Source organism: Helobdella robusta (assembly GCF_000326865.2).
Source record: "Helobdella robusta unplaced genomic scaffold HELROscaffold_4, whole genome shotgun sequence".
NCBI lineage: Eukaryota > Metazoa > Annelida > Clitellata > Rhynchobdellida > Glossiphoniidae > Helobdella > Helobdella robusta.
In genome coordinates this window covers 8,514,630-8,526,644 of record NW_008704902.1, presented here as the reverse complement: position 1 = coordinate 8,526,644, position 12,015 = coordinate 8,514,630, and positions in this window count along the sequence as shown.

Sequence of the window (12,015 nt, the reverse complement as noted above, 5' to 3'; positions counted from 1 at the left end):
AATTTACTTGAACCATTAATGTAGATTTCAATTACTTTCATAATGTCTTGAAGAATGCTTTTTGGTTGCTCAAACTGAGAAAAACCCATTTTGAATATGCGAAAAGAATTCTAAATAATCCAGTTTAAAAAAACTGTCCAATTGAACCAATGGAACCATTAATGTATATTTTAATTACCCATCGTAAGATGTGCTTATAATTCCTTAAAGAACGTTGTCAAAGTACTCAATCTGAAAAAAATCCACAACTAATATGCGAAATATTTTGAATTAATTCTATAATTAATTAAAACTGTCTAATGGAACAAAACATAAATAAAACCATAAATGGAGATTTTAATTACTTATCGAATGGTGTAGATATAACCCTTTATATAATAATTAAAAAATTCTTTTGGTTCATTTATGTAGATTTTAATTACTTACAATGCTTTAAAGAACGCTGTCCGGGTACTCAATCTAAAAAAAACACTTTCAAAATGCAAAAAAAATTCGAAATAGATCAAATAAAAAACCGTTTAGTGGAACAAAAATTCACATGAACCATCAACGTAGATTTTATTTAACTATCGAATGATGTGCAAATAATCCCTAAAAGAACACTGCTCAAGTGTCCAATCTAGAACAAATCCACTTTTGACATGCGGAAAAAATTCAAAATAGATCAAGTTAAACTGACTAATGGAACGAAAAAAACATTAAAACCATTAACGAAGATTTTATTTACCTATTGAATGATGTGTATATAAGTATGACCTATGTGTCCAGATACTCGTTCTAGGAATAACCCATTATCAGCATGCGAAAACAATTTTGAAATAATTAAATTAAAAAATTGTCTAATGGGACCAAAATTAACTACAACCATTACTGTAAGTTTTAATTACCTATAATGTTCTAAAGAACGCTGCTCAGTTGCTCAATCTTGGAATAACACATTTTCAATATGTGAAAAATTCGAAATAAAACAATTAAAAACTGACTTATGGAACTAAAATTCATTTTAACTGATGTTGGTATTAATTGCCAATTGAATTATGTGCGGTTAATTTCTTAAAGAAAGCTGCTCGAGTGCTCAGTCTGGGAAAAACCAAATTTCTATATGCGAAAACAATTTTAAACATTTCATTTCAAAAAACTGTTTATAGGAACAGAAACACATTGGAATAAAAATGTGTATAAAATCTCTTGAAAAACGCTGCCCGGGAAAAATTACAATAATTTGAGATTAACTATAAGTAGGCCAAAAAATCTAAAAAATGCTTTTAAAAAATAGTAAAAAAAATAGTCTAATGGAATAAATATTAACGTAGATTATAATTACTTATAATGCCTTGAAGAACGCTGCCCGTGTGCACAATCTGGAAAAAACCCACTTTCAATATGCGAAATAAAATAGAATTAATTCAATTAAAAAAATTGTCCAATGGAACAAATGTTCACAAAAACCGTCATTGCGGGTTTTACTTATTTATCGAATGATGTGCAATTGTGCATATAATCCCTTAAAGAACGCTGACCATATGCTCAATCTAGAAAAAACCCAAATATCAATAAAATTGAAATAATTCAATTGAAAAAAACTGTCTAATGGAACCAAAATTCACTTGAATAAATACTTTAATTACTGATCGAGTATTTGTCACTGTAGCTCAGAAATTGAACCTAATATGCTGCAGACATTGTATTTTAATCAACGACTGATTAATGTAAGTTGTAAACTTGTAAAGCAAAAAAACGTGAAATTGTAATGAATGCTTTTTGTCTAGAGCCAATTTTTTGAAAAATGGGCGTTCTGCCCTACTCCACCCTACCTATCAAATGACGTGCATTGGAACCTTTAACGTAGATTTTTATTATCTATATGATAAAAATAAAATTTTCTCGTGGAACAAAATTAATGTAGATTTAAATTACTATATAATGCTTTGAAAAACGCTGCCCGGTCGCTAAATCTGAGAAAAAGACCTGATTGCATATGCGAAAAAAATATAAATAATTAAATTAAACAAAAAGAGACCAATAAAACTATTGGAACCATTTATGTAGATTTCCTATCCTATGATGTGCACATAAAATAATTAAAGTGCGAAAAATTTTCAAAATAATTCAATTAAAAATACTACGGACAAAACATTAAGAAAACCGTTAACCGAAAGCCCACGAAATAGCTCTGCAAAGCATTGATGGTAAAATTTTGATAAAATTCTTATTTTTTCGAATGTTTGTTTTTTTTAATAAGTTTACCAATCGGAAATATTAACAAATTCAATCCTTATTAGTTTATTTTTAAAAAGAACTTTTTTTAAATACAAGAAAACAAAGTTTAAACAAATGATTAACGTTATTGCTTTTTTAAAATAATTCGTAGTAAGTTTTAAAAAAGTGAATTACAAAGTCAAATTATATACAATATGACGTAAAAATTCCATTTGTTATATGGCGTGATAAACCAGCAATATTGTTGTTAGACGTTTGCCCAGTTTGAAATATTTGAATTTTTTATCATCTTTGTAGGTGAACAATTTTGTTTTTGGCAAACTCTTGTTCTTTGCGAAAGTGATCAATAAGCTTATGAACATTAGAGTGGTCACAATCAACAGAATGATGAAATGCATGACGCCAAAGAAAAATACACTTTATATGTAAAAAAATCAAAATAATTCAAATAAAAAAACTGTCCAATGGAACAAAAATTTACTTGAACCAGTAAAGTATATTTTATATACCTATCGAATGATTTGCATATAATCTCTTAAAAAACGCTGCCCAGGTTCTCAATCCCACCTACAATATGCGAAAAAAATTCATATTAATTCAATTAAAAAATATTGTCTAATGAACTCAAATACATTGAAACCATTAATGTTGATTTTAATTAATCGAATGATGTGCATATAATTTCTTAAAGGACGCGTCCCGGGTACTCAATCTGGGAAAAACTCACAATAAATATGACAAAAAACTCAAAATAAATCAATTTAAAAAACTTACTGACGGACCTAAAATTCACATCAACTAATGTAAAAATTAATCACATGATTAAATCATTAGAATTTAATCCAGAGGTGGACATGGGTCCATTTTTACTGACCCAACCCAACCCATCACTTAACTCAACCCATCCCAACCTAACCCGCCTGAAAATGCAACTTTTCAACCCAACCCAACCCACAACAAATCTGCACGAGTCGCAATTTTACCAAACAGGCAAATTTTTACAAATGATATTTAAAAAGCAGAACTCAAAAATACAAGATCATATGTGTAATAAAACACACTGGTGAAGTAATTACACTGCAAGTGTAATAAAATAACATGAAAATTAATTAAAAATTAAATGTTACTAATATTTTCCCACAACAACGTCAGAAACATCAAACTTTCCATATTTGGCACCTAACTCAACACAGCTCTGCATCAAATTGAGAAGCCCTTTATTTTCAACAGATTTGAATGAGTGGTAACCATCAACACAGAAAAAGATCTGTCTATGCTTCAACATCATTAATTCTTGAGGAGACGGTTGAATTTTTCGTTTCAAGCATTGCTGGATTTTCAACTGTGACTTTGGCAAGACTACAGCACAATGTTTAATATGTTCTTGCTGATTTTTAGTCCCAAAGTTTTTACCTGATGAATCTTTAAACTGATATACCTTATTGCACTTAATACAAGCACAATAGTAATTCACGGGAATTTCGCTTTCATCATTTTCTTTTTTTTGAAAAACCATGTGAAATTTCTGCCAGATTTCTGATTTTAAATTTGTGGGTGCTTTTAATATATACCACCCTGTTTTTTCTGGAAAGAATAAATATTTAAATACTTAAGTATGTTCAATCAATCAATTAAATTTATCTAATGAATGGGATTTCTAAACTTCAACAGCGCCCAACTAAAATTTGAAAAATAAACCATTTCTAGGTAGAAAAAAGAAAGAAAATGAAACATGAATATCAGGTAAATAAATAAAATGAGCAATTGAGAAAAAATTCTGATGTCTGTAAAGTGTAACTGTAAAGACTGAAGAGATTTGAAATTATGAAAAATAACAATTAAGTCTTTAAAAAAGGAATTAAAACATAAAAAATGTAAAAATGTTAATGTGAAATTTATTAGATTTTTTACTTTCGCAAACTTAGCAAATTTAAATCACACAAACCTCTCAAATGACGCTGAATTTCTTCTGATTCTGCCATACTTGTAAATAAAACTAATTTTCTCGATCGGAAAGAAGTTAACTTTTGCTCAACTCAATAATCACAAAAAGAAAGTGGAAACGATAGACCAAAGATACAATGATATTACAGCGATATAAAATACACCGATTATTGACTAGTTAAAATGTTCGTTTAAGAATAAAAAAAAATACAGAAATAAATTATTTATAATAAAATTTGAAAATTTCAACCCAACCCAACCCACACAACTTTAAAAAATTTGGACCCAACCCAACCCAACCCATGGGTTAATCCAACCCATGTCCACCTCTGATTTAATCAATCGAATGATAAGCATATAATCACTTTTATTATGTGAAAACAATTTGAAACAATTCAATTAAAAAAAAGTCAAAAACTAAAAATAACTTGAATTAACGTAGATTTTAATTACCTATCGAAGGATGTGCATATAATCTTTTAAAGAACGCTACCCGGGTGCTCAATCTGGAAAAAACCCACTATCAATAACTCAATTAAAAAAATTTATCAATTGGAACAAAATTTCACTTGAACCATTCTTTGTTGATTTTAATTATTTATAATGCTTCAAAAAACGCTGTCGTGGTGCTCCATCTGGAAAAGACCCACGTTCAGTATGCGAAAACATTTTGAAATAATTCTGTCTAAAACTGGAACCAAAAATGTAGATTTTGTTTACCTATTGAACTATGTACATACATACATTATGTACATTGAATTATGTTCCCTTAAAGAACGCTGCCCGGGTGCTAAAGCTGAGAAAAACCCACTTAAAATGCGAAAAAATTGAAATATTTCAATTAAAAATATTGTTAAATGGAACAAAAACTCACTTGAACTACTAATGTAGATTTTAATTACCTATAAAGCCTTAAAAACGCGGCCCGTTTGCTGAATCTGAAAAAACCACAGTCAATATGCAAAAAAAAATCAATTCAAAAAAATGACTTAAACTAAAGTAGATTTTACTTTTCCAATGATATGCATATAATCTTTTAAAGAACGCTGCCCGGTGCACAATCGAAGAAAATCCCGCATCCTTGATGCGAAACCAATTTAAAATAATTCAATTAAATAAAACTGCCTAATGGTGCAAAAATACATTGGAACCATTAATGAAGATTTTAACTATCTATCGAACGATGTGCATGTAATACCTTAAAAAGCGCTGCCCAGGAGCTCAATCTGGAAAAACCCCACTATAAATATACGAAAAATTGAAATAATTCAATTAAAAAAATTGTCAACATTAATGGTTCTAATGTATTTGTGTTCCATTGGACAATAATTTGTTATTGATGGCTTTAGAAACTGACTCATCCCATTACTAATTGGTGCACCAGATATAGCATTTCTACGACTAAATAACCTTAGATTCTGACTTTTACCACCATCATTAATTCTATTAGTTACATCGGCACTAGTGGAAAATGGTGCTGGAACAGGATGAACAGTATACCCACCATTAGCAGCCAACTTAGCCCATTTTCTTGCTTGCGTTTTCGATCTGGAAAAAATCAATTTTCAATATGCGAAAAAAATTCAAAACAGTTCAACCAAAAAAAACTGTCCAATGGAAACATTGGAACCGTTTATGTAGATTTTAATTACGCATCGTATGATGTGCATATAATCCTTTAAAGAATGTTGGCGAAAATGCGAATAAATTTGGAAATTATTCAATTCATTTAATGTAGATTCTAATAATCTATCAAATGTTGTTCATTTAATCCCTTAAAAACACTGCCCAGGTTTTCAATCTAAAGAAAAAAATCCTCTTTCAATATTCGAAAAAAATAGTAAATAATTCAATTAAAAAGCCGCCTAATGGAAAAAAATTCACTTGAACCGTTAATGTAGATTTTAATTTCCTATCGAATGTTGTGCATATAATCCCTTGAAAAACGTTAAGCGGGTGAAATAATTTATTTAAAAAATCTGTCCAACGAAAAAAAATCACTTGGACCATTAATGTAGATTTTAATTACCTTTCGAATGATGTGCATATAATACCTTAAAGAATGCGGCTCGGGTGCTCAATAAATGAAAACCCATTATCAATATGCAAAAAAATCCAATTTAATAAAAAAATTGCCTAATTGAAACAAAACCATTAATTCAGATTTTAATTACCAATAATGCTTCAAAGAACGCTGCACGGGCACTCACTCTGAGAATAACCCACTTCCAATATGCGAAAATAATTCAACAAATTATACAAATTATTGTCTAATGGAACACAAATTTTGATTTAATTTATAATTTAAAAAATAATTTATTTAAAAAATCTGTCCAACGAAAAAAAATCACTTGGACCATTAATGTAGATTTTAATTAACTTTCGAATGATGTGCATATAATACCTTAAAGAATGCGGCTCGGGTGCTCAATAAATGAAAACCCATTATCAATATGCAAAAAAATCCAATTTAATAAAAAAATTGCCTAATTGAAACAAAACCATTAATTCAGATTTTAATTACCAATAATGCTTCAAAGAACGCTGCACGGGCACTCACTCTGAGAATAACCCACTTCCAATATGCGAAAATAATTCAACAAATTATACAAATTATTGTCTAATGGAACACAAATACATTGGAACTATTAATGTAGATTTTAATTATACTTATGGAACAAAAATTCACCTGAACAATTAATTTAGATTTTATTCACTTATCGAATGATGTGCATATATTATAATTCATTAAGAACGCTGCCCGGTTTCTCAACTCGGAAAAAACTTCTCTCACTTTGCCAAAAATTTGAAATAATTCAATTAAAAAATTGTCAAATGGAACAAAAATTTGCTTAAACTGTTAATGTAGATTTTAAAATTGACTTTAACTAATGCAGATTTTAATTACTTATCGATTGATGTGCATATAATCCATTAAAGAACGCTGCTCAGGTGCACAATCTGTAAAAAACTCACTTCCTATCTGCAAAAACAATTTAAAATAATTTTAATTAAATAAAACTGCCTAATGGTGCAAAAATACATTGGAACCATTAATGTAGATTTTAACTACCTATCGAACGATGTGCATGTAATACCATGAAGAGGACTGCCAGATAGTTTTTTCTATAGGCGAAAAATTGAAAATAATTCAACTAAAAATATGTCTAATAGAACAAAAATTTACTTGAACCATAGATTTCAATTACCTATCGGATTTTGCGCATATAATCACTATAAAATCGCAACCCGGGTGAAAAAATTCATTTAAAAAACTGTCCAATAAAAAAAATTGAGCCATTAATGTAGATTATAATTACCTATCAAATGATGTGCATATAATTGCTTGAAGAACGCTGCTCGGGTTCTCAATCTGGGAAAAACCCATTATCAATTATCTATATCTAAAAACATTTGAAATAATTCAATTAAAAAACTGTCCAATAAAACAAAAATTCATTGAAAATATTTATGTAGATTTCTCAGATTGAGTACCCGGGTAGAGTTCTGGAAGGGATGGTGGGCACATTATTCGATGGGTAATTAAAATCTACATTAACGGTTCAAAAAAATTTTTGTTCCATTAGACAAATTTTTTATTAAATAATTTCGAACAGTCTAATGGAACAAAATTCCTTTGAGCCATTATTGTAGATTTTAATTACCTATCGAATGGTGTGCATATAATCAAGATCTGATAAACCAAAACAATTATGGAAGATTTTTACGTCATTACTTGCCAAAAAGAATAATGTATGCACGACTGCTCCAGAAATCACACCTCAAGAGTTTTTAACTCGTCTAAAATCAAAGTCCGAACTGTCAGTCGATTAGAGGGTTGATTTGCCAGAATTCAGGTCGACCGATAGCCGTTTCCATCAGTTTGAGAGTATTTCCGAGGCAGATTTAAAGACAATCATTTTGTCTTGTTCAAGAAAAACATGCTGCCTTAACCCTATTTCAATATTTCTCCTGGTGGAATTTGTTGATACGCTTCTGCCAATTTTATCTAACCTGGTCAATAAATGTTTGCAAACATCAACGTTACCCAGGTCCAAAAAGATTGCAGTAGTCAATCCGTTGTTGAAGAGACCTGGTCTAGCGAACAAAGTTGTGGCCAATTACAGACCCACTTTGAACCTTACCTTCGTATCCAAAACAATTGAAAGAATTGTCACTCGCCAGCTCTTCGCTTACCTGAACAAAAACTCACTACTTCCAAAAGTTCAATCAGGTTTTCGTCGAGCACATTCAACTGAGACAACGATGAAGGTGGTTTCAGATGTCAGTGACGCTATTGATGATGGTTACATATCATTGCTGGCACTTCTCGATGTAAATGCTGCTTTCGACACAGTCGACCACAAGATTTTATTGAAGCGTCTTTCTACTTCATTTGGTATTGGTTGAGATGCTTTCAGGTGGTTTTAGTCCTACCTAACAGACAGGTCTCAAGTTGTCAGCGTTGATGGGAGTGGTCTAGGCACGGCTTCTTCAAAATTGATCTGCAGAGTACCACAAGGTTCAGTATTTGGTCCTTTGCTATACATCAAGTACACTGCAGATATCATCAACGTCGTCGAAGCAGTCGGCCTTGGCTGTCACCTTTACGCTGATGATATTCAACTTTACGGATTTGGACTACCTGACTCATCATTTCAAGTCTTTTCTACTGTGTCGAATGCAGTGGAATTGGTTGGTCGCTGGATGTCATCTAACATGCTTCAACTCAACGTCAAGAAATTCAATATTTGTGAATGGGAACGCCGCATGGCTTCAGCCGTTTAAATGACAACAAAAATCCAGTAACGAATCTTGGAGTCATATTGGATCCTCATTTTTCATTTGAAAAGCATATTAGTCAACTCTGCCAGCGATGTTTCTACCAACTCCACAGAATAAGATCTATCAGACGTTGAGTTGGTACCATTGGTGTTATTTTTTTTCATTATTGTCCTTCTTGTCGAAAATAAAAAAAAAAATTTAAATCAAGAATAGAAAAATATAACTTTTCAAAATTGATTGGCTTATTTAATTGATTATATAATAAATTTCTAAAATTTAAATTATAACGATTTCTAAAAAATGGTTTTTAATATTTCCAGTTTAAAAACATTTTAAAATAAAAAATTTGTTTGGCGTGAACGATATGGCCAGATGCCTTTTGAAAATATTATTGCCCACAACAGAGAAAAAGTAAACATCTGTTTATAAAGAATAAAGTTGATGCTGATGGCAGTGATGATGACGACAACTAAACGGCCCTTTTCAGAGCCACCCGTTTGCATTGAATTATATATAAGAATGGCTTTATAGTGTTGACCTTCATCTCAAGGTCAGGAAGCATGGAAGCAAACTTTTTTAGCACCAATTTGTCAATGGGTTTTTCCGTTTTCCAATCTATATTTAGCTTCTTCCCTGTTAAATTTTGTGCTACCGGCGGCAAATTCTTGTAAACATTTTTAACCACTGAAATCATTCTATGGCAGTTTTAATCGATTTTTAACTTAATAATTTAACCGAATTTTGATCCATTTTGATTTTATAAATGTCATTTTCTTTAAACTTTAAAGTTTTACAAATGTTACATTGTGCCAGGAAAAACTAGACTCATACTAGTAGAAGAAGAGAGGCTTTTTCTGTATTTTTATTTTGAATTTTTGACTTTTTATTTTTTAAACTGTCTAATAAATTATTGTTAAAAAAAACTCAAAAATTTCAATGTCGGTATGTTCGTTCGTGTACTTTAAAAAATCGACGTTTGTACTGGCATCGAAATTTTCTTGTTTTATCAACAACAAATAATTGGTTAATTAATTTGAACTAGATAACACATGGAATTATATAATTCAATGAGATAACAAGCCACATAAATCTTTTTATTTTATTATTATTAATTAAAAGAGTAATGTGGAATCATGGAATTAAATAATTCAATGTGTGGAATACCATATTGATGTTGCTTTAAATTTTAATATAATCAATATATTTTTTCAATTATAATAAATATTGCTATTGAATCAAATAATTGTATAAATTTTTTTGGATATGCTACCTGAAATTTTCTGATCTTTGGAATGAATTGAGCAGACGATAAGCAGTAAGTTAGTTTTTGAATATAATTTCTATCTTTTATTAAATTAAAAATGCCATTAAAGTGTATAGTAAATAATTGTAATGGGACATATAAAGACCAAAATATATCTATGCACAGGTAATAATATGATCTTAATAATATTTTTATATCATTTGCATATTTTATGATTCACTTGACTTCTCTCCATGGATTAATAGATATAAATTTCAATAATTCATTTTTGACAAAATGCAATATGCATTACAGCATTCCTCAAAAATCACCTATAAAAAGTCAGTGGATCAATGCCTTGAATGGCAGGTGTAGAGGTTTTGAAAGAAAAAGATCATATATATGCAGTAAACATTTTGATTCAAAATCCTTTTCAAAGTCAAATAAAAAAGTTTTTCTAAAGAAAGATGCCTACCCAACAGTATTTCCTGGTGTGGTATTTGAAAAGGCAAAAACCACGACTACACAAACTGAGGTAATTAATTTAGTATTTATATATATAATAAACAAAGGATTGCTGAAGCAATATTGATTAATTCAAACCAAATATTAATATACAACACAATAACATTGGCGTTTGCCGGCTTACTATCAGATATTTAACAAATAAAACGATAAGGATTTGGTCATTTTCTTATTACATTTTATGAAATGCAAATTTTGATTCTAATGGAAAATATGTTTTTTTTTTTGTTTTATGGGTTTATTATTATTATTAGTATGCTTTTGTTAAAATGGCTTTTTGTCATAAGAAATACAGAATATAAAAGGTTTCTTTATTTTATTGGGCATATATATATATATATATATATATATATATACAAAATACAGAATACAAGGAGTTTATTTTATTGGGCATATATATATATATATATATATATATATATATATATATATATATATATAAACTTTTAAATGCAGCTATTTACTTTCAATTTAAAATCTGCAGTGGTTTGGTCATGTCAAATGAAGTGAAAACTGCTATAACTTCTTCTGGTCAGAAACAATGGAACAAGACATAAAAGCTCCAAATTTAAATGAAATGAATACAACTGATCACCTAATTGGCGTAAAAACTTGATGGCAAAGAAAACAACGTCCTACCTCAGGGGAAATGAGTCTCTGGATGCTAAACTAAGATTGATTGATTTTGGCTATCAGTATACATTTCTTTATATATACTAGTTTACAGAAAATCATGATCAACAAAATTTTACTTGTTCAATGTTCTCGGGTGTGGCAGTGTTAGTCCACTTTTTCTTAAAAATTGGTATGCACGAGAACCATGAAAACGCAGCTGCATATAAAAGGTCTTGTAACTATCATCATATACTTTGTTAACTCTTTTAAATGGTATGAGTTTTTTATCTAGAAGGATAAATAAACAAAAAATTAGTCAAAATTTCAATTCATTTTGCTATGGTTATATAGCATAAAACCTTTGTATGTAGCTAATTCATTTTTTAATTTATTACATTCATTCACAAGTTTTCTTATTGTTGCCTGCAGCAGTGTGATTCTGGACTTGTAATACTTTGATTGCCTTTGCTGTTGCTTGATGAGATGGGCATCCATTGAGTAAAACATCTAAATATGATTTTAAATTGAAAGTAAATAGCTGCATTTAAAAGTTTATATATATATATATATATATATATATATATATATATATATATATATATATATGCCCAATAAAATAAACTCCTTGTATTCTGTATTTTGTATATATATATATATATATATATATATATATGCCCAATAAA